The sequence below is a fragment of the Lactuca virosa genome, chromosome 5 (genome assembly GCF_052849685.1).
Source record: "Lactuca virosa cultivar CGN04683 chromosome 5, Lactuca_virosa_CGN04683_v6, whole genome shotgun sequence".
In the NCBI taxonomy this organism is placed as follows: Eukaryota; Viridiplantae; Streptophyta; class Magnoliopsida; order Asterales; family Asteraceae; genus Lactuca; species Lactuca virosa.
In genome coordinates this window covers 389,520,086-389,545,474 of record NC_136430.1, presented here as the reverse complement: position 1 = coordinate 389,545,474, position 25,389 = coordinate 389,520,086, and positions in this window count along the sequence as shown.

The following is a 25,389-nucleotide window of genomic DNA, read 5'->3' as shown; positions in this document are numbered from 1 at the left end:
TAGGGTTACATCCATGTAAACCCTAATGCCCATGACCTTTCATATTACTTAGGATCCATGGGTAAAAACCTCCATGGATTATCCATGGACTTCCATGTTGGTTTAGCCCATCCTAAATAACCATTGGCCCACATTATAAGAATCCATATTTAATTAGTCTCTTTCAATCACTAAATTAATTCCAAATTAATTCTTGATCAATACTAATTAAATAATATGATTTCATATTAATATATTAGAACTTATAATATATTAATAAATCATAAACAACCTCTTCTCAAAAGTCTATCCTTATAAATTGTTCCGGTGAAGTGCAACCCAAATGGATCATGCTAAATCGGGTCAAGTACATACCAATTATAGTTATGGGCTTAGACACCTAATCCAACAAATACCATTTCCAAGAAGTTCATAAACCTCATCCAAGAGTTTAGGCTTGGAAATCTTCACATCATCACTCCAAACAACCCACAAAACCACTCAAGGCGAGTTCATACCCCACTTTGTCGAGATTTTCATGTTTTAGGGGACCGGGGGGGAGGGGGGGGGGAATACAAGTCAAAATTGGTTTATTATACAAATACTTTCATCTTTTACCTTTATGTTGAGATATAAGTCATTATATGCACAAGATATCATTATCACTAGCCTTTATACAAATATTTGTGATATATCTTGTTGGGTCAAAAATATGGTTTATACTTTACTTTTCTAGGCAATTGTAATTTTCCGTGTAGGACCGAAATCTGTTCACGGCCCAGGTGGGTGTTTACGGCCGTGAACCCATTTGCGGTCCATGTCCACCATATAAATAGATGTAAGGGTGAGGAGTGTAAGAAAAAAAGTGAGCAATATACGGCTAGAGAAGGAGCTTAAGTGTGTGTACTCTAAGGTGTTCTAGAGAGAGAAAGTAGAGAAGGTGCAAGTGTGTGTGAATCTTGTAAGGAACTTCATTCTAATCATCAAATCATTCAAGATTCATCTTATTCTTCTTCTCCTTCTTCTCTATTTTGATCTTGCATCATCCAATTGCTTGGGATTCCGCACCATCAATTGGATCTGATTGATACACAAGCAAATTTGGGACTTACAGTTGGTATCAGAGCTTGGATTGTATCAATCAATTTGGCCAGATATGGAGCGTTTTTTATCTTATTTTTGAAGGATTTTTGCGTTTTTGGACAGTTCTTGGCAAAATAGGGGGTGTGTTCTTTTCATTTTTCCTAAAAACGAGTTTTTGATCAAGTTTTGGAGCAAAAAATGTGAAAAACGTCGTTTTTTCGCGAAAAAATGAGTTTTTGATCGATTTTTGGAGGAAAAAAGGTGAAAAACGTCATTTTTTTTCGCGAAACGTTGAAGGATTCTCGGCCACCGAAGCACTGTTCACGACCGGAAGAAGGGTTCTCGGTCTTTGGAGCATTCACAGCCCTCGGAGTTCACGGTCCTCGCAGGTTCATGGTTCCTCGCCTCGTTGTCGGTCCACCTCGTTCTCGGCTCCAACACGTGATTCAAGCGAAGACTTCGATCAGAGAGTGCGAAGTTCGCGGCTAACGTACACTTAAAAAAGGGAAACGATTTTGGGGGTTGCCAAGGATCGCACCCGGGTCCCCTGATTTATCAACCATGCGCCTTTCCAACTGATCTAGCTTGCTAGACGGTATAAGCCTTCCAGATTTAATTCAAAAGACGTCTCTATTTCGACCTAATTTCACAACTTTAACACTTTTAACCCAAAAATCACTTCCTTTTATTTTTTAAATTCCATTTTCTTCCAAAAATTTTAGTTTTTAATTTTTGACTTTCTAAATTGACTTTTGACTTAAAATTTTGACTTTGACTATAAAGTTTGACCTTTGACTTTAAACTTTGACTTTCTCGTTTAACTTTCATATTTTCAAATTTAGCTTTTCGGTTTGACTTTTAAGTTTGACTTTTTAAATTTGACTTTTAAGGTTGACTTTTGAGTTTTCAAGTCAAAACGCATTTTTGGTAAACAATGAGTTCCTCAAACATTCCGGTCAATGAAGTTTCTTGTTCTCAAACATGCATTAAAACTATCAATTTTTTATGTGAACAGGTTGATTTGATGCGTAGAGAGATAGAGGAATTAAAATATGAGGGGTATCAACTTAGAAAGGGCCAGAAACCATTGAAATATCAATTAGAGGCCAAGACAAAAGACTATAGGAAATTACAGGCAGAGTACAGTGACAAGTGTGTTCATTATAGATATCTTAAGAAAGATTTTGACACTGTAACTGCTGAACTTGACACATTGAGAACCCATTTTGCAAAAGCCGACTTTAATTTCAAAAAATTCGATGTGTCAAATGAAAGAGTTGCAAAAATAATTGAACTTCAAATGAGATGGAAGGACCAGAAGCAAGTAGGAATAGGTTATGGGAATGTCCCTCCCCTATTCAATCACACTTATACTGCTACTCCCTTGACTCATAAAGAGATTGACCGAGAACCATTTATGGTATACGGTAAACCAGCTGCTGAACAGGCAACATAACCTAATGCTAGGTAATTAGATACTAACGTTTCTACTTCCCATGCAGATGTGTCAGTAAGCCAGGGAAAGCAGGAGGATGAAAAGATTGAGTCTGATAATAATTCTATGTCAAAATCTGGTGTTCCTATTTTGAACAATGTTGAGTCTGTGTCTGTTAAAACTGAGTTGATTTGTGATGATTTGGCATCAAACTCTAATGTTTTTGATAAATGTGATGATGCTATTGCTAAAAGTGATAAATCTGACACAAGCACATCCACTCCATCTACACCTGTCATACTGTCTGATTCTTGCACTTGCTCATGTGGAAAAAGAAAGGGAGTTGCTAAGAATAATAAATCTGAAAAAGGCAAGGGCACGCCACCATGGGCTAGAAGAAACAACTTCCTAGTGAAGAAAAAGACATGTTTTCATTGTGGAACACCTGGACACATTGTCAGAAATTGTCTAAATCGCGCATATGTTCCCTACTACGCACAAGACTGGCAGAATGCGCCAAGTGGGAGATTCACCAAAAGAAACCCTTCCAGGTCACAATCGCGCAATGGTGACTGGAATGCAAAGAAGGACAAGAATCAAAATCCAAAGGACAAGAAGGGAATGTCGGCCAAGAAGTCCAATCCAAGAGATGCTCCAGTGAAATCAAGATCAGTCAGATCAAAGCCATCCCGACGACCGACTTCAAGTTCCAAAGCAAGTGACAAGGCACCCATCCGATCGAACAAGAAATAGGTTAAACCTAACTACAGATGGGTACCAAAGGTTCATTCTCCCAAATCACCTAATGACTCTAATATTTCTTCATCTTCTGTTTGTGATAAGCAGGATATGTCTTGGGAGAAAGTATCTTGCATAGACGACAAATGTCGACCCAGTTTCAAATTGGACTGGGTTCCAAAGAACAATTGATCCCGCTCTGTGTCGGAGTAGCTATGGAGGCATATCATCAGACTTCGGTTTGTTGGTTGTGGCTGTTCCAGGCACATGATAGGGGACATCTCTCAACTGCACAACACTCAGAACTTTGTTTGAGAGTATGTGTCCTTTGCGGGAAAGGAAAAAAGAAAAGGATCACACATGGGGTTTGTGCTTAACGATGTGAAGAATTTTCGAATCTGTTCTGAGATAGAAATATGCTTGCTATTCTCAGACCTTCTGGATGAAAATTCAATCGGTGACTTACGGTTTGAGTTTTCTTCTCAATACTCCTGAGTTTATCTTAAACTGATTCGTTTTGAAGACAATCTTTTATTTTCTTATAGTTTTTCGTTCGTAGGTATTATTGGGAAATGATATCAACATGTGATAACAGGCAATTTTGATCTGTGTAAGGTACCAAATTTGAATTGTCTAGGCTCTGTGTTCAATGCGCTAGTAGGAACGAAAGATCTAAATGGACTTGACTAGGCATAGATGAACTTAAGGAATCAAAAGACCTGACAAATCTTGACCTAGGTAGATCCGTTTAGCCTGACAATACGACGCTCGGGTAGATTGATCAGGGATATATACATGAGAACCTGCGGATTACATTAAATAATCTGTATCTAGACCTGTGGTTTAACTTTTGCTCGATGTACAGACTCATGTCCTTAATTCCGGTATTGACGGGGCGACCGGGGAATTCCGATAAATTAGGTCTGTAGAAGGTTATTTTCTTTCTTTCTTTCTGTTAGCCATATGTTGCCTCCTCTGTGTGATCGAAAGATCCGACCTGGACTGCGACATATACAATTCTATCTCTCTGCATCTCCTTCTATGCAATTATTTCTATCTGTTAGCCATATGCTGTCTCATTTGCGTGATCGAAAGATTCGACCTGGTACACAAAATATACACCATTCTACTTCTCAATCCCTCTAAACTATGGTTAGTCATATGTTTCATCCTCTGCGTGATTGTAAGAGATCCGACCTGGGTGTACAGCATATGCATTCTAAATCTGTCTTCTCCCACAATAATTGTTTGCTCATCTAAAGTAAGGAGTATTTTGGAAGTCCTTGATTATTGGGGTATATCAGGAAGTGGGAAACACAGTCTAGTACATTTAAAATAGATCACTAAATAGATTGTCGGTAGATCTCACTGCTAAATTTAGGTGGATAGCAATATCTTTGGTCGTCGTCAGCTGAATGGTCCTTAGGTATTTTATCTAGGAACATAGGATCAAAATGTCTTGTCACTTGTAGTATGTCCTAATTTTATCACAATCTTTCGTGTTTAAGTGGACCACAATACCAGCGATTGGCCAGATCTATTCATGAAGGGGGAGGTACCGATAAACGGATTAAGGCTGTCTAAAAACTTTGATCCCAAATATTTTTGTTTTTGTTAAATTTGTTCATGGTTTTCCTCTATGCACAAATTTAGGGGGAGAATTAAAAAAATTTCAAAAATCAAACAAAAATCAGAAAATTAAAATTCCAAAAATAGTGTTATTTCTGTTTTATTTCTTGTTCAGAAAAATCAAAAATCCAAAAATATTTTTGTTTCTGTTTTATTTTTCAGAAAATATAAAAATCCAAAAATGTTGTGTGCTAACTTTGTTTTTAGTTTTGTTTTCATATCAAATTTTCTCTTAAAAAGTGAATTCAGGTGTAGATGAGACTCGTGAAGACTGTCTCGAGATTTTCTAAGCCAAAGCTTCATCCGTGATCATTGAACAATTCTTATTCGAAGGAACAAGAAATGAAGATTATTCTTTCAACATTCAATCTTTCAACCTCAGAAGCAAGGTGAAGTTGTACTTGAAGATTATGCGACAGATTGCGTTGAAGCCTCCTCAATCAATTTGCTGCTATCTATGTACCTGCTAAAGTGATCTAGAAGTTTCGTTCTCTGTTGTTCTCTCTGAAGATTCTTAAGCTGAAAGCGCTATCTTTCAAGAATCAGTACATCAAGCCTCCTCACCCAACGTGCGTTCAGAGTCAAATTTTGAAGAAAAGCTCATCCGCTCAAGATGAAGTCAGTCACTAAGAAGATTCATATGTTCATCTTGAAGCTGTGAAGATATCGAAGATAAACGCTGAAGCCAAGCTCCAAATGAAGATTGACAAGAAAAGCCAGCTACATTTTTAGGGGGAGTTTGTTGGGTCAATTAGAAAAGAAAGCAATAAACCAAGGGGGAGATTGTTGGGTCAAAAATATGGTTTATACTTTACTTTTTTAGGCCATTGTAATTTTTCGTGTAAGACCAAAATCTGTTCACGGGCCAGGTGGGTGTTTACATCCGTGAACTGGTTCACGGCCGTGAACCCATTTGCGGCCCATGTCCACCATATAAATAGATGTAAGGGTGAGGAGTGCAAGAGAAAAAGTGAGCAATATACGGCTAGACAAGGAGCTTAAGTGTGTGTACTCTAAGGTGTTCTCGAGAGAGAAAGTAGAGAAGGTGCAAGTGTGTGTGAATCTTGTAAGGAACTTCATTCTAATCATCAAATCATTCAAGATTCATCTTATTCCTCTTCTCCTTCTTCTCTATTTTGATCTTGCATCATCCAATTGATTGGGATTCCGCACCATCAATTGGATCTGATTGATACACAAACAAATTTGGGACTTACATATCTGTTTTGAAATGCAAAACCACAAGAACAAAACATATTCTATGTTATAAAGATCATAATAAAAAAATTTATGGTTTGTAAAACTACATGATTTAGGAAATTTTTTACTAAAAGATAGTTTTCTAACAAAAAGGGGTACTTTGTAGTCCTTTTACTACTTTGGTGGGTTACAACCCAAAAACATTATGTTGACTATAAATTTTGGATAGAAGATAATAACTTTATATTTATACAAGGGATTATATAAATAGTTTCAACAACAAACAGGATAAACTATAACTGGTATAGTTTGGGAGTTACAAAACTACGCACTACATTACAGAATAAATATATATATATATATATATATATATATATATATATATATATATATATATATATATATATATATATATAATTATATAAAGGTATAATTATTTCATTTACAAGAAAAGGATTTTTCACTACAATAGACGTAAATTGGTTGATACTAGTTGTGAGACATTCAGCTTCACCGTACCTACCAGAGTACACATTAAGTCGTGCATTATAACCAGAGTCTCTTGGAGGGAGAGCGTGATACTTGTGTATAGATCCATACGGGATTGACAACCCCGCACCTCAGCTGTTAGCTACAGTTAGACCGGCCAGTCTAGGGTGAAAAATGTCGTAACAGTTCTGACGCCTGAAGAACGTCATTCAGGCCAACTAGTCGCATTAGTATGGTTATAATAACTCACATAGAGTATTGACAAAACATTTGGTTTATGGGTTAGCGTACACTCAAATAGTCTACACAAAAAGATAATTCTTACTAAAACTATTTTCTAGTACCGTATCACTTACATTTTAGTCTTGGCTTAAGACTTACAACGAGATTAACATACAATCAAGCAGTTTTATATAAAGATATAACTTACTTATACTACTCTCCGGTACAGCTTTACTTACATTTTTTTTAGTCTTTGGATTAAGACTTACAATTCATTTTAAAGAAAATATTGGATTTTCTGGAAGTATACACTATCATTTTACACGAAACAAGTACAATCTCCTTCTCATACAAAACGCTTATGAAATCACCAACTTAATTGTTGATACTTTTCAAAATCACTTGTATTCTCAGGAAATCAGTAAACAGGTAACCACAAGAGTTTTTGGTGCATGAGACGTCATCGCATCTCGTTATTTATTTTTGTCATACACATTTGATATCATGTAAACGATCTTTTTGAGAACAAAAATGTAAACTTATTTAATATTCAATGCAATGGTTGTGATGCTTGATTGCTATTATTCAATTGTTATGATATTGTACATGAAGTCATCCGCCCCCGGACGTTTCCGCCGTTCTGGTTTGGGGTGTGACAGATTGGTATCAGAGCATTGTTTATAGTGAACTAAGTATATCAAACCTTGTAAGATATACAACTATAAATACAATGGGCATAAAACACTCTGACTAAAAGTATACTTTTAAAATAGAAGTATTTTTATAAGAGTATACATGCATGCATACATACTAGAAGCAGTGTTATAATAAGAACTATATAAAAGCATTTAGAGGAGTTAAACATTATGTTTAGGTCTAGACAGTTATGCAATCATATATGGGATAAACGTAGCCTGATCAACTATATTTATGCGAGGTATGACCAACATGTGTTTAGGAATGATCATGGTGGGCAACGAATCTAAAACTTACCAACACTACATACCAAAAAGCTCTAGGATCAAACATAAAGATTAAAAATACTATAGGAGTATTTTTCATACACTTAAGTTTTTCATGCGTCTCTCATATCTCTATTCTCGCACAGACATCATGGCAGGATTTCACTTGCATGGAGACCCGTATTTCTCTAACCATGGAAATGGTGGATGGATCGAAGAGGATCCCGAAGAGGAGATCATGGAGGAAGAGCCCGAAGAGGATCTAGAGGAAGAAGAAGATGAGGAGGAGGTAGAGGAGGATTTGGACGCAGAGTCCGAAGTCATTAATCCTCCTTATATCGCTCGATTTCCCGCATGTCGACTGGACTACCAGGGACCCATGCCCCGCTGGGCAAAGGACCTGGAGAGGTGAAGTAGACAGCAATGTCAATGCCCTCCATACAACATGGAGCGAGGTTTCTATAACCTCAGTCATGGGGGACCAGCAGACAGGGCCCTCCGTGTCATGATTTAGTGTATCAATAACCTCGGGGATCAGACCAGGGCATCGGCAAATCAGATCATGGAGCTGGGAGCCGTTGTCGAGTCCACCGACGCATGAGCCCGACTACTAGAAAGGGACTACCCCCGGACATGTCATATCATTGACAGCCTACATGAAGACATTGCCACTGCTCGAGTGGAAGTGAGAGAGTATCAGGAGAGGCACTCGACTGTCGAGGAGAGGATGATTACAACTGAGCGTCGGATAGCAGAGATGCAGGGTGCCTCGACTTCATGTCAGGGCCCAAAGGGAACTACCCGCCGTGAGTAGGGCTTATCCTACTCATGACTTGATTTTATTTACGAGTATGCGTTGGTGCTACTCCTTCATGTAGACCTTCTTAAGGGTCAATTTTCACAAACTTATGTACTAGTATTATGTTTTCAATGCAACGGATATGTATTTATTACATTGGATGTTCTATTTATTTACTTTTAGTAGTAAATTCCATTCATGAATCACTTAAACACTACAATAACATCGAAACTTAATACATACATAATCGAGGCTTGCCATAACCCTTATCAAAGACTTCCCATCATTCCACCTTATGGCAGAAAGATGCCGCCACGAAGAGGTATAAGACGTGTCAACAACACATCGACAACTCCACAACCACCACCACCATAAATGGACTCTGCTGTGTTTCAGGCTGCTGTGACTGCCGCCATGGCCCAAATCAACAATAACGACACAAATGGAAACGACAACGGAAGCGACAACGGGGCTGGCAGTTCCAATCTGGGCGATATCCAAGGGCAACCACGAGTGTGCTCCTACAAAGAATTCATGAGCTGCTAGCCCAGAACCTATCATGGCGATGGCGGGGTCGTTACTCTAACAAGATGGTTTGAGAAAACTGAGTCCATCTTCGAAATATGTGCATGTCCAGACGAGTTCAAGGTCAAATATGCAGCGTGCACGTTCGCAGACTCAGCCTTGTCATGGTGGAACAACCACGTTAAAACTTTGACTCTGGCCGTTGCAAACGCTATGATCTGGGAAGATCTGAAGGCTATGATGCTCGTGGAGTACTATCCAAGGAGCGAGATGCAGAAACTGGAACAAGAGCTGTGGGAACACTCCATGAAAGGTTCTGATATTGCCACCTACACTACCCGCTTTAACGAACTGGCAACTCTGTGCCCGGGAATGGTTACTCCAGAGGCCAAGAAAGTGGAACGTTACATTTGGGGGCCATCCCCTCAAATCCAGGGAATGGTCATCTCTACCAACCCGAGTACCCTCGACAGTGCCAAGCGTTTGGCACAATATCTTGTCGACTAGGGTGTCCGGCAAGGCATTATAACCCCCACTCCTGAACAACCGAAGAGGGGAGACAACAAACGGAAGTTTGGGAACAAGAAAAAGGGACAATCTGTTCAAGACCCGGCCAAGAAACAACAAACGGTGACCGTCCATGTCATCACCGCCCCTACTACCCCTGCACCAGCCAAGCAATATGCTGGAACCCTTCCAAAGTGTGACAAATGTAATTTCCATCACACTGGGGCCTGTCGAGAAATGTACTGCAACAAATGTCAAAAAAAAGGGGCATACTGCCCGTTTCTGTAGGACGCCAACCCAACAAACCACCCAAGCTGCTAATGCCGGGGTGAGTCAGGCTTGCTATGGATGCGGTGAAACGGGGAATTTCAGGAGGGATTGCCCAAAATCAAGGAATGCCGGAGGCGTGGGGAGAGTTCTAACAATGGGACATGAGGAGGCAGTGAGGGATCCCACCATCGTTACCGGTACGTTCCTCCTAAACAACTCATATGTATGCATACTATTTGATAGTGGTGCAGAGAAAAGCTTCATGAGTCACCAATTTAAACACTTACTCAAACAGAAACCCCAAACACTAAATGAAACATTCACTGTAGAAATGGCCAATGGAAAGACAGAACGCACTAAAGATATATTCGTGGGATGCACACTAACTTTAAACAATCATTCATTCTGAATCGAACTTATCTCGATCACAATAAGTAGCTTTGACATTGTCATTGGCATGGATTGGTTAAGTCCTCACCATGCCGATATTCTTTGTTACGAAAAGGCCGTTCGCCTTAACCTATCAAATAATGAAACCCTCGTCATTTATGGCGACAAACCCGGCGCGAATCTACGAATCATCTCCTGCATCAAGGCTCAGAAATATCTATGCAAAGAATACTATGCCTTCTTAGCCCATGTCGTTGATAAGAAACAAGAAGTGAAAGACATCAAGGATTTTCCCGAGGTCTGCAACTTTCCCGATCTATTCCCAGAAGACCTTCCGGGAATCCCACCCGTACGCCAAGTCGAGTTCAGAATCGACTTAATCCCCAGAGCCACCCCCATAGCCAAATCCCCATACTGCCTAGCACCTGCTGAAATTCAAGAATTTTCCAGCCAGCTAAACGAACTGTTGAGCAAAGGATTCATCTGACCGAGCTTCTCACCATGGGGAACACCGGTCTTGTTCGTGAAAAAGAAGGACAGATCTTTCCGCATATGCATAGACTATCGAGAACTAAACAAAGTCATTATCAAGAACCGTTAGCCACTACCTCGAATCGACGACTTATTTGATCAACTACAAAGATCGAGCTAATTCTCGAAGATTGATCTAAGGTCGGGGTACCATCAGCTGCGAATTCAGGAGGAAGATATTCCAAAGATGGCATTTAGAACTTGCTACGGTCACTAGGAGTTTATAGTAATGCCCATCGGTCTAACGAATGCGCCAACAATGTTCATGGACTTAAGGAACCATGTGTGTCGGCCTTACTTGGATAAATTCTTGATAGTATTCATCGACGACATAATGATCTATTCACGAATTAAAGAGGAGCATAGCCAGCATCTACAACAGGTCTTGAGACGTTAAGGGCAGAAAAACTATACGCAAAGTTCTCGAAATGCGAGCTCAGGATTTGAAGTTTAGATTTCTTGGGGCACTTAGTCAGCGAGGAAGGGATACATGTGGACCCTTCCAAAGTCAAAGCGATTGAAAACTGGGCAACACCAACAACACCGACGGAGATCTGCCAATTTTTGGGCCTTGCTGGCTACTACCGAAGGTTTATACAATTTTTTTCCAAAATCACGAAGCCGCTCACTACCTTGACTCGGAAGGGAGTGACTTTCAGTTGGGAGAACAAGCAAGAAACCGCATTCCAAACACTAAATCAAGCTCTGTGCAGTGCTCCAATATTGTCTCTTCCAGAAGGGACCGAAGAGTTTGTGGTCTATTGCGATGCATCCAAGCAGGGCCTTGGATGCGTGCTCATGCAATGAGGGAAGGTCATCACCTATGCCTCAAGACAACTCAAGACTCATGAGGTCAATTACACCACACATGACCTCGAACTAGGAGCGGTGGTGTTTGCCCTGAAGATCTGGAGACACTATCTTTACGGCACCAAGTGCAGCATTTTCACAGATCATAAAAGTTTACAGCACATCCTCAATCAATAGGAGCTCAACATGAGATAACGGCGATGGGTTGAACTGCTAAATGACTACGAATGCGAAGTTCGTTATCATCCGGGCAAGGCCAACGTAGTAGCAGACGCCCTAAGTCGGAAAGAATACTCGGGCCGTCGAGTAAAATCAATGACCATGACCATCCATTCACACCTGTCTACACAGATCAAGGAGGCACAGCTAGAGGCCTTGAAACTTGAGAACGTCGCATGTGAGGCCTTACGAGGAATGGAGAAAAATATCGAGATTAAGGATGATGGAGTTTATTATTTCATGAATCGAATCTGAACACCAAAATTCGGCAGCTACAAAGACATTGTCATGAACGAGGCTCACAAGACAAAATACTCCATTCATCCCGGTTTAGACAAGATGTATCTGGACCTCAAGCAACTTTATTGGTGGCCGAATATGAAAGCAGAGATCGCTACCTATGTGGGCAAGTGTCTGACTTGCGCCAAGGTCAAGGTAGAGTACCAAAAGCCCTCTGGTTTGCTTCAGCAACCGGATATATCCGAATGGAAGTGGGAGCGGATAACCATGGACTTCATAACCAAGTTACCTAAGACGACAGGTGGACTTGACACCATCTGGGTGATCGTTGACAGGTTGACAAAATACGCACATTTCCTACCAATAAAGGAGACCGACAAGATGGAAAATCTAACAATAACGTACATTAAAGAAATCGTGCGACTGCATGGGCTGCCAATATCTATCATTTCCGACAGAGATAGTAGGTTCACCTCGCGGTTCTGGCAGTCGCTACAAAAGTCCTTGGGAACCAAACTCAACATGAGTACAGCTTATCACCCTCATACTGACGGACAAAGCGAAAGGACCATTCAGACACTCGAAGACATGTTGAGAGCATGTGTGATAGACTTTGGTAAGGACTAGGATACCCACTTACCACTTGCCGAATTTGTTGGATTAGGTGTCTAAGCCCATAACTATAATTGGTATGTACTTGACCCGAGAGTAGCATGGTCCTTTTGGGTTGCCTTCACCAAAGCAATTTGATAGGATGTACTTTTGAGAAAGAGGTTATTTATGATTTATTAATATATATTACAAGTATAAAATATTAATATGAAATCATGTTATTTAATTAGTATTGATCAAGAATTAATTTGGAATTAATTTAGTGATCAAAAGAGACTAATTAAATTTACGGGGACTGATTATGTAAATCAGTGATATATATATATATATATATATATATATATATATATATATATATATATATATATATATAAGGTTTGGTCTATTGATCCATGATGGGCTAAGTTTATGTAAGTATCCACGAAGAGTTAGTCCACATGAGTTATGGATCATAACTCAAGTGTATGGGTTAGGGTTTACCCATGACTCTTGGATTCCTACACTATATATATGACATCCATTTGGCCTAAAAATTATTGTACATGTATTCTTGGAGAAGCATAGCCAAATTTTAGTGCTCCATACTCTCTCTCAAAAGTCATCCATTTGTTCATGGTGTTTGTGAACCATTTGAGGCATCACATTTGAGGTGCTAAGTTCTTAAAGGCCAAAACACAACAAGCTACAACAAGAGGTAATTCTATAACTCACTTTTATGTTGTTTATGTGAATTGTATGCTAGTTGTAGGATTAATGCTTTGGAAACAATATTTCATGTATAATTAGAGAAAACATAGATCTAAAGCATTTAGGGTTGTATGTGTACCATAGGATGTTGTAGTATACTAAAACCTAACAGTGGTATAAAAGACATGGGTTGTTTTCTATTATATTTGATGCTTGGTTATTTTTCAAAGCTAAAAAAAATCGATTTTCTGGACTCTGACTGATGAACTCGCCGATTCCACTGACTGACTCGACGAGTCCACACAGTAAAATGGCAACTCGACGATTCCAGTTCATGTAGTCGTCGAGTAGGTGCTTCTGGTTGCAGAATTTCGATTTTTGGCCAGAATTAGACTAGGATCATTACCACAAAATGTTTTGTATTCATAAAAAATATATTTTCTGATTTGGTAATGATGATCCTCATCCAATTAAAGGATAATTGTCAAATTTTAAGATAATACGATAATTATTTGTATTATTTGATATGAATTGATGTTAGGTCCCAAATCTGTGGGATCTATCTAATGATCAATCAATTGCAATATAAATGAAGAAGAAGAAGATTAAACAACCAAGCTTGCATACAATTCAACTATGAAATGTCGGATACAACTTGGATAGACCGAAAACTTGCTAGAACGACTAAACTTGCCTCTGACAACCTGCCAACAATTTATAGCAATACATATCAGACCGAAAACAGGTTTTCGGTCAAAGCCTGACCGAAAACCTACCTAGACCGAAAACTCATACAAACACAAAAGATGTACAAAATACATTAATAACAGCCCTAAACCATCCATGCATTAATGCCTAGCCCAAACCAAATATATTGGCCCTTCAATCTCCCCCTTAGTTTGGGGCTAGCATTATTCAGTCTTTATCAACCACAAGCACATCTGACGTTCCCATAGCTCCATACCACATCTCCTTCTGTATAATGTCAGCAACCATGGCTGTGTATTCCTTAGCAGCAGGCTCAAGAATATCTTCAGCCACCATGATCTGATGAATAGAAAGTTGATGTATATCCCACTTTCCGAATTGTAGCAAATTGTTTTTGTCATATAAACGAATACATCCATTTTTAAGTTTGATGACAGCAGAAGCTGTAGTTTCATCAAACACCCAGTATAACATGGATTTCAGAGATCCATCTGGATGATTCTGAAGGATAGGAATCTGCTTTACTTGATTGGTTGCGGGCCACATCACAGATCGAAGAGGCTGATTGGTTTTGGGATCTATGACATTTGGATAAATCTTGATGATAGACGATGTTGTTATCATAGAGGGAAAGCCCTTTGCCACTTGACCTTCTAAAAACAACCTGAATTGTGTTGCCTTGGGTTCATTTGCTGGATTTGAAAATGGGGCTTTAGACAATTCCGTAAGATCAACCCTGGTCCAAGAATTGAAATCGTGAGCATCTTTATACAGTTCGGTATTTCCACTCTTCCTTTTAACAATCCACATTTTCAAAGGGTCATGGAATCCCCATGAGACGATCCCGGACCTATCACCATAAATATCTCTGAAGCGATTTTCTCCAATGTCAGTAACGGTGATCTCTGGTCGATTTACGGGAGCATTCTGATCCGAGTTCTTCTTGAACAACAGTTGACCCTTCTCAGCAGCTTTGGCTTGTTTAGCACGTTTTAATTCCACGATATGAGGAGCCTGCACTGGTTCTTTTTCAAAACGGTTGACAAGCCTGGTTGATTTTGTAGGAGGTGGAACTACGGGAGCGTCTTGATTAGGAAGATAGATTCTGGGCTCACTGACGGATGATTTAAACTTGTCACCAAATTCTTCTTCCAACTTCTTCTTTAGATCATAATAACTGGCGGTCAACATACCAAAGTGTGTCTGAAGATCGGTAATCTGCTTTGATTTCTGAGCGTTTTCCTTGAGAAGATCAGCAACTTGATTATTGAGCTTGATGTTCTCAGTTTGAAGATCTGCAACTTTGATATCAAGCTCGATATTTTTCTGGTTTAGCACACTAATCTCCTTTCTCAAATCAGGCACTGAGGCGTCATCATCTCCAGATATATTCTCCTCAAAGGATATACCTTTTTCGCGTGAGGAGTGTGTTGGACTTAAATTCTGAGCCAAATGCATGGCAAGCCTTACAGAGGCAACGTCATGATGAGGCCTTGGAGGAGACAAACTCAAGCCAGCAGATGAGCCACCAACTTCATGAATCGATCTGGGGCCTTCCTGAATGGGCATGGATGAAGAAGAGGTAGCAGTTGTGAGTGGAGGAGTCTCTGTGGTTTAAGTTAGGTCAGGAAAAATAACTCCCACCCTTGGATCAGTTCTTTCTGTTTTCATTGGGGGCTGGGAGGTCAGGTCTGTCTGGGATTCACTCACAATTGGCTCAGATGTAGAAATCACCCTTTCAAGGGGAGGAATCCCTGAAGAGGTGTCCATTTGAATTGAAGAATCAGCCGCTTGAACGGGAACAGGAGGCTCAACTTCTTGATTGTCAACATTTTTCCTTATCTCCGGTGTTGGATTGGCACCATCATCGATATCATTGAAGATGTCGTCGAGATCTTCATTTGACAAAGTGTACTCAAGTCCAGTGAATTGTACAGCAATATCATCTCTGTCATAGCCGAACAGATCAACTCTTTCATTCTCTTCTCCTTCCTCAAATTCGGTGAATTCTTCTGTGGAACCTCCATCAAAATCACTTTGAACTGTCACATTTGTGAAATTATGCTCTTCAGCCACACTGACAGTTTGAGCAGCAGCAGTTTCTTCCTCATGGTCTGAAACATCGATTACATCATCATTTACATTTGCATAATCTGATGATGCATGATTAGTTGAAGTCTGCTCAGGTGACCCATGGGATTCAGAAGAGTCGGTCAGCTCGGCAAATTTTCCAAATTTCTCGAAAGGGTACTTTCCTTGGAACATGATTTTCCCTTTTCGATTTTGCTTCATCAGACTGATTGTGTTTGGTCCAAAAGCCTTCATGTCGAGAATCTCTCCCGTCTTGGCAAGGTCTGGAAAGAGGCAGTTGAGAAAAATCTGGATGAACCGAGGGTAAAGCAGGAATTGGTCCTTCGCCTTCTTTTTTAGATTAGTGACCATTTATTCTAAGATAAATCTTGAGAAGTTGAAGTCGATTCTTGCTGCCAGTGCAATAATAGCTTGAGTATTCCTTGAAGAGATCTCGTCCGCTCCACCCTTACGCCCTGATATACAATTAACAAACACATGAGCCAGAAACCTCCAGTATGGAGGTAGCAGCTTCTTGAGGGTCGGTGGGAAAACGCCTTCAGATCCAATCTTTTCAAGGTACTCATCAACAACTCGCAGATCAATGTCGGTAGGATAAGTAGCCTTGTCATCAATCTTCAATGTGTCTCTGATAAACTGCTCAGTGATGACAATTTTACGTCCTTTGACAGTTGCTTCGATTGTCTGCGCTCCGTTACCTTCATTTCTGATGCTAGCTGAACTCCAGAACTCGTTGATTAAATCCAAGTAGATTATGGGGTTCCAAGTGAGTGCTGAGAAAATGCAGCATTCACGCAACCTGAACATCATTGACTTGAATTCACTGTGTGCCATAGGAGGATCATCAAGCAAAATGGAAACATTGTGACTTTCTGCAACCTTGAAACTTGCCATTTTATCTGCACAAAACAGACCAGATGAGAAATCTTTTGATTAAAATGCATTGATTTTATTTCTCAATTTAATTCCTTTAGTTTAGCCATTTTAATTAATTTTATAAGTCAAAAATTAGGTTCTCGGTCAAGAAAGTCAACCCGAAAACCTAAGGACCAACACACAAGTCAAGACCGAAAGCCAGATTTCACACCGAAAATGAGCTAGACCGAAAGCCAAGAAGAGCAATTCTCAGCTGGACCGAAAGCCGTCTGAGCCGGCTCGACCGAAATCGGCTCGACTTGGACCAAAAGCCGTCTGGACCGAAAACGCCGACAGTTCATATATTTGCGATTTCCCATTGATGTCACGGTCGTTTTTCGAATAAAAATGCATATCAGTGGTCGGAATTGCAATACCTTTGATGATTTGAAGTCGATTGAACCAAAGAACACACCAAAATTTTCGAGATTTTAGAGAGGAAAAAGAGGTTTTCGGTATTCTTGAGAGAAGGGGAACCGAAAATGATTTCATTTTGTTCTTTAAATACCCGGTTCAAGACCTGGTCCAAACCCGGATCCCAAACCCGATTTCCAAATCTTAATGGGCTGCAACATTTTTATTTAAAAATTGGTCCAATACTCAACACTTTATTAAAAATAATACTCTTTGAGGATTAATTCAGAAAAATAAAATAAAATAAAATTTCCTAAGATTTATAAATCCTAAAAGAATTAAAAACAGAGTAAAAATTGAAATAAAATTTTAAATGCTAAAATTTTAATTCAAACCTAAAAGTCAGTCTTTAACTAAAATTAATAATTTTCGTGATTTTGGGATCATAGTTGTTAGACAATCATTTGCCATTTATCAGTACCTCTCCTTTCATGAATAGATCTGGTCGATCACCAGTATTGTGGTCCACTTAAGCACGAAAAATTATGACAAATTATGGACCTGCTATAGATGACAAGACAAGTTGATCCTATGTTCCTAGATAATATTTCCTAAGGAGCATTCATCTGACGACGACCAAGCATATTGTTGTCCACCTAAGTTGAGCAGCGAGATCTACAGACAATCTAGAATTGTTCAGTTTTAGATGTACTAGAACACGTTTCCCGCTTCCTGATATACTCCAATAATCAAGAACTTCCGAGATACTCCTTACTTTAGGTGAGCAGACTATTATTCATAGAGAGGATAGATTTAGATTATTATTAATTATAGTTTTTAGAGGGATTGAGAAGTAGAAGGTTGCATATGCTGTGTACCAGGTCGGATTGTTAATCACACAAAGGAGACAGCATATGGCTAACAGATAGGAAGAATTTTATAGATATAATATGCAGAGAAATAGATTTGCATATGTTGCAGTCCAGGTCGGATCTCTTCCAATCACGTAAAGGAGGCAACATATGACTAACAGTAAGAAAGAAAGAAAATACTTTTCTACAGACCTACTTTATCGGAATTCCCCAGTCGCCCTATCAATACCGGAATTAAGGACAGAATCCGTACATCGAGGAAAAGTTAAACCACAGTTCTAGATACGGGTTCTCTTAATGTGACTGGTGGATTCTCATGTATATCTCCCTGCTCAACCTATCCGAGCGTCGTATTGTTAGGCTAAACGGAACTATCTAGGTCAAGATTTATCAAGTCTCTAGATTCCTTAAGTTCATCTGCACCTAGTCAAGTCCGTTAAATTCTTCGTGCCTACCAGCGCATCGAACACAGAGCCTAGACAATTCAGCTTTGGAACTTTACACAGACTCAGATTGCCCGTTATCACTTGTTGATATCACTTCCCAAACCGTCACTTAACAGAGAAATATTATTATTATATTTTTTTATTTTTCTGATTTTCTATTGTTTTTGGATTTTTAATTTTCTAATGTTTTTTGGATTTTTTAATTTTCTAATTTTTTGTTTGGTTTTTGTTTATTTCTCCCCCTAAATTTGTGCATGGGTGAGAATGAAATAAAAATGCGTAAATTTAACCTAATCTAAACAAAAATTAATCCTCGAAGCGAATCATTTTCAAAAGATTGACCAGCATATCGAATCGAGCTTTGTTGAACGGCTTGGTGAACATGTCTGCCACATTATTAGCAGTGGGGACCTGTTCTAGCCGAATGAGCGAGCGCTCATAACAATCTCGGATAAAATGCACTTTGATATTGATGTGCTTGGTCTTTGAGTGCTGGACCGGATTTTTAGCGATTTGGATCGCAGCCTCATTTTCACAAAATATAGGGGTTTGTTGAAAATTCAAACCGTAGTCCAACAGTTGATGTTGGATCCATATAATTTGAGAACAACAGGCAGATGCAGCGACATATTCCGCTTCTACTGTTGAGGTTGAGACGGTATGCTGCTTCTTACACTGCCATGAGACCAGTCTATCTCCCAGAAATTGGCATCCTCCTGAAGTTGATTTTCTATCAAGCTCGCACCCGCCATAGTTGCTGTCTGCAAAAGCATAAAGGTCAAATTCGGGATTTTTCGGATACCAAAGACCCAGTTTTGGGCAACCTTTGAGATACCGAAAAATCCGTTTAACAGCAATAAGATGAGAAAGTTTAGGATTAGCCTGGTAGCGTACGCATTGACAGACCGCAAACATTACATCTGGGCGACTAGCAGTCAGATACATGAGCGATCCGATCATTGATCGATAGTACGTCTGATCTATGGATTCGCCTTCAAGACTTGGGCTCTATCTGAGAAATAAAGCAGGAGTAGAGACACGTATTGACGTCTCCACTCTGACTTCGCGTTTGAACACCGTCGCCCAGCTGGCCAATGACGTTCTCTATAGGATGGTCGCGCTGAATGCGAGCAGGGATCTCGTGGCTGATGTCATTGATAAAGACTGGAAGATTATGGATGTTAACCACTCCTTCATTTGCTGAATGATCCACGGTAGATGAACTAGGTTCGTTTGTCGGATCTGCTACAAACTCATCAGCGATTCTTTCCGGAAAGAGAAGTTCCATCAGATTTGAAGTTACAGCGGAAGTCTCTTGGTTCATGAACTCTCTTTCCACCGGAGTTAGAGGAGTAGCATCAGCATCAGGAGAAGGTTGTTGAGGGGAGGACTCAGAAGAATCAGTTTGAACAGAGGACACCACCAGAGGATCAGAAGAAACCAATGGTGATATGTAGACAACTTCTTCCTCTTCGTCCTCAAAAATGATTTTCGAACTAGACATAGACCCTGCTTGATTATCCGACGACACATTGAATGATTTGAAAAGAGATGTGTAATCAAATAGCCAATCTGCACTCTAGCGTTTGTCTCATTCTCTTCAAGTCAACGAACATCGAAAGACTCCACAATCTATTTCGTCTTCTTGTTATAAACCCTGTATGCAATACGAGCAGCGTATCCGACAAAATAGCAGTCATTGGCTTTTGCATTGAATTTGGGGTTGGATTCCAAGTGGAGAAGAGTGTAAGGGAAGCCAAATACTCTGAAATGGCTGACAGATGGCTTGTGTCCGTATAGAATTTCGTACGGTGTTTTCATTTTGGCTTTGTTGATCAGCACGCGATTCTGAACATAGCACGTCGTGTTAATCGCCTCCGCCCAAAAGAACACAGGAAGTTTGGAGTCACACAGCATCGTCCTTGCGGCATCTTTAAGAGTTCGATTCCTTCGTTCAGCAACACCGTTTTGTTGTGGTGTGCGAACAGAACTGAATTGACGCACAATCCCTTTCTCAGCGCAAAAATGGTCAAGAACAACGTTCTTGAACTCCGTTCCATTATCAGTACGCAGCGCTTTCACTCGGTTGTTGGTCTGATTCTCTATCATCACAATGAACTTCTTGATGAGGTCAGCGATCCCAGCTTTGTTGGACAGAAAGAAAACCCAAGTGAAACGAGAGTAATCGTCTATCACAACGAGGCAGTATGAATTGCGGTTGATACTGAGAACGTTAACCGGACCAAATAAATCCATATGTAACAACTGGAGCACTTGACTGATGGAGTTAACCTGCTTTGGAAAGTGTGGTTTCCGATGATGTTTTCCTTGAGCACATGAAACACACTTTTCAAACGTAATGAAATCTCTAACAGGCAGACCTCGGACCAATTCTTTCTTTGCAAGCCGATTCAGATTCTTTGTATTTGCGTGACCGAGACGACGATGCCACAACATCGCAGTTTGTTCTGAGACTTTGGAGAATAGGCAAGTGACTTCGTCGGGAATATTGTTGTTCATGTATATGATGTAGGCATTCCCATCCCGCTTAGATTTTACAAGAATCCACTCCTCCGGAATGACAATGCCCCGCTTTAAAATAAGACATTATTTGTCGGTAAAGTGTGTCGAATACCCTTTTTCGCAAATCTGAGAGACGCTCAACAGACTGTGCTTCAATTCAGGAGCATAGTTGACGTTTTCAAAACTAAGCACTCCGTTCGTCACTGTTCCTTTCTGAGTTATTTTTCCACCTTCACCGCCCGCAAACGAGACATAGCCCCCATTAAATGTTTGAATGTCATGCAGTTGGGAGATATCTCCTGTCATGTGCCGGGAGCAGCCACTATCGACATACCAAGGTCTGACGATATTCCTCCGCGACTGTCCCTGCACAAGGAGCGAATTTATTCAGATTTGGAAACTCGGGTCATCACAATCCTGGGTTTACCCTTCACTTTCACAGATTTTTCATTTGATTCTTTCTTTTCATTAGGTTTAGAGGTTAATGGTGACTGATCTGAATTCAATTTTGGTACCCACTTAAAGTTAGGTTTTGAAACTTTGATAGTTTGCTTCGAGCCGGTGGATCTTCTACTCAAAGAGTTTGAAGATCCGGTCCTGCCCTTTGACAACATCGACTTAGGATTAGCCTGAGTTGATTTTGGCAAACTATTATTGAATTTATGGAAAAACCTATTTATTCTTTTGAAAATTGGCCATTTTCTTGTTTGGATTTATGCTCAAGTCACCATCCCGAGAATGAATTCTGGGGGATTTTCTAGTTAAAGATCGTCCCCGAAATTCATTCTCTCCTCTTTTTGATGTGTGAGATACAAATATCCGGTTTAAACAGTTTCTTGCAATGTGTCCAGCAGTGCCACGGTTAAAACAGATTTGTTTATTATCATTGGTTTTGACACTGCTTTTGACAGATTTCTTTCTTTTGTTTTTATTTCTACCACTTTCACATTTGCAAGAACAATCACAGGATTTTGAAGCAAATGTGGAAGGTGTAGAAACATTTGAATCATACAAAGATACATTCTCAGACAAAGCATTATCAGTTGCAATCTTATCATCAGAAAAAACAATACCACCAGACACAAAATTGTTTAAATTCGAATTTAATGCAGACTCATTACACAGACTGACACCAAACTTTGACACATCATCATTATTAGACTTAAGAACATCAGACTTTTCATCTCTCTGCTCCCCCTGAGATATGGACTTATCTGCACTCAAATTTGAAACGTTAGTATCCAAAACCTTTTCGTTTGAACATGTAACTTGTTCAGAAGCAGGTTTTCCATATACAAGAAAAGGTTATCGATCTATTTCTTCCTGAGATAATGGAATAGCGGTATATTTGTGATTGTAAGGAGGAGGGACACTCTCAAAACCTAGTCCTACTTTCTTTTGGTTTCCACAAGTGACATCCTTCCACTGCATTTGGTTTTCTATCATTTTTGCAACAACTTCGCTTGACCCATCAAATTTTTTAAAACTGAATTCAGCATTTTCAAAACGTGTTTTCAATGAGTCAAGTTCAGCAGTCACAGCTTCAAATTTTCGTTTGATATGGTCATAGTTCTCACATTTGTTGCTATAATCCTCTTGTAATTTCCTAAAGTCCTTTATTTTATTTTCTAGTTGAGTCTTTAAGGGTTTTTGGTTTTTCCTAAGTGTGTATCCCTCATATTTTAAGTCCTCGTTCTCTCTCTTGATTAACTCTATTGATTCTCGCAAAAATTTCATAGTTTTAGCACAAGATGGAGAGCAACCAGATTCACTTACCTCGGGCTTAGATGGCTCAGAAGTAGTTTGCACCATGAAGGCAAACTGGAGGTTCATCATATCTTCTTCGGGATCTATCTCCGCCTCTTTCTCTTTGCAATCCTCGATCTGGGCCAAATAAGTATTTTCAGGTCCTGAAATATTCAGGGCCTGAATTTGATCTTCCCAATCAAAGGATTGAGCCACCATTGCTAGATTTGCAGATTGATTGGTTGATGAGGATCCTCTGCTGTTGCTGTGGACATAGGTAACTGGCACCACGGTTCGATCAGCATTTTCCCTTCTGTCAGGCTTTGGACATTCCCTAGCAAAGTGCTCTGGCTCATGGCAATTGTAGCAGCGAAGTTTGCCTTTGTTGAATCCGACCTTTTTGTCGGAATTCACACTCCAGTTGTTTTTGCCAGTTTTCTTAGAAAACTGCTTTGCCCTGAACACAGCCATGGCCATCTGCCAGGTTATATCCATCTCTTCTACATCTTCAGGATGAATCTGATCAAGGTCGACAAACGAAAGTTGTGGGGAGAGTTCTCCAGCCACAAAAGCATTGTAGCAATTTACCAAACCCGTGGCAAGAGCCATATTTTCTTCTTTTTCTTTCATGGTTGACATCTGAGAACTGAAACCATGAGACTGAGGAGGTACAACATTAGATGAGCCAACACTGGGATTAACTTGTTGAGAAGTGATCTGAGGTTGAGAGACTTGAACTTGTTGCATGGAAGGGATAACATAGGATGTAGGTTGAATCGGTTGATGAGTCATGAAAGGTTGAACTTGTGAAACATGTGGAGTTGGAGTAACTTGAGGAGCTTGCGCAACAGTGAAGCTTGAAAATGCATTGTTGTTTGTGGCTTGGATCCCTAGATTTGCAGTGGAATAAGAATTAACATGATTAATCTCCCTCTGCTTGTCATCAATATTACAAGCCTTGATGATAGCCATAGTTTCTGCCAGACTCAGCCTGTTTAAGTCTTTTGTTTTCTTTAACACTGAGACATTCATATCCCAGGATTTTGGAAGGGAGTTTAACAACTTCTTGTTGATTTCTGATCTTGTTACCGAAACACCTGCAGAACTTATTTCTGTGGTGAGAGTAATGAACCTCTGGAGCTGGTTCTCAAGAGTTTCGCCCAGGACATAGTTGAACATGTTGAACTTTTGTCGAAGCATGTCCTGACGACTCTGCTTCATATCCTCATTACCCTCATAAACTTCTATTAGTGCTTCCCAAAGTGCTTTCGCAGATGTATACTCACGGAAACCCTGAGCGATTTCTGGAGATAATGCCATTGTAAGCGTAGCAAGGGCTTTCTCCTGCTCTTCGACCTTTTCGAAATCCTCATCCGTATAATTTTCAATCTGTTTGTCGACAATTGTGTCATCTACTGTAGTAGTAATTCGAATTGGTCCCCTAAGTATACTGCGCCAAATCTTGAAGTCTTTCATTTTAATATACTTCTCGATCCGGTATTTCCATTCCGGAAAGCCTTCAGCATTTAAAGTCGGGGAATTCGAGAAGTTGTTCCCATGATGGTGTCAAGTTCCTGATGTACTGTCATGCTTTGAGAATCCATTTTTTTTTTATGATTTTGTTTGGAAAATTAAATTGAAAGAAAAATAAAAATGATCAAAGACAGGTTTTCGGTGAAAAAGTTAGACCGAAAACTAGAATCAAGTGAGTTTTCGGTTTCCTAAGATTGATGAAAGGTTTTCGGTAATTGTAAGATGTTTGGATTTTCGGTTTCTGAAGAATGCTTGGGTTTTCGGTTTCTGAAGAATGAACAAAAATAGTTTTCGGTGTCTGAAGATGAACCGAAAATTGAGGATTTTTCAGTGAAAACGTTGATTCTTGATCTGATCACTATTTTTCGCACAGCCAAAACTTCCAAAAATGCTTCCAAATACACAGATCTGAACAGAATACAAATGACAATGAGTTTTCGGTGTAGATTCAACCGAAAACTATAAGAATTCAATCACAAACTTAAATCTGATGCAGATCTTGATTTTAATTAAAGCAAACAACGATCCAGTCTTCAAACTAGAGCAGATTCGAACTTGCCAATGAACCGAAAATAAAGATCACGAGAATGTTGATGAACCGAAAACAGAAAACACAATTGATTGACACTAGAAGTGCTCTGATACCAATTGTTAGGTCCCAAATCTGTGGGATCTATCTAATGATTAATCAATTGCAATAGAAATGAAGAAGAAGAAGATTATACAACCAAGCTTGCATACAATTCAACTATGAAATGTCGGATACAACTTGGATAGACCGAAAACTTGCTAGAACGACTAAACTTGCCTCTGACAACCTGACAACAATTTATAGCAATACACATCAGACCGAAAACAGGTTTTCGGTCAAAGC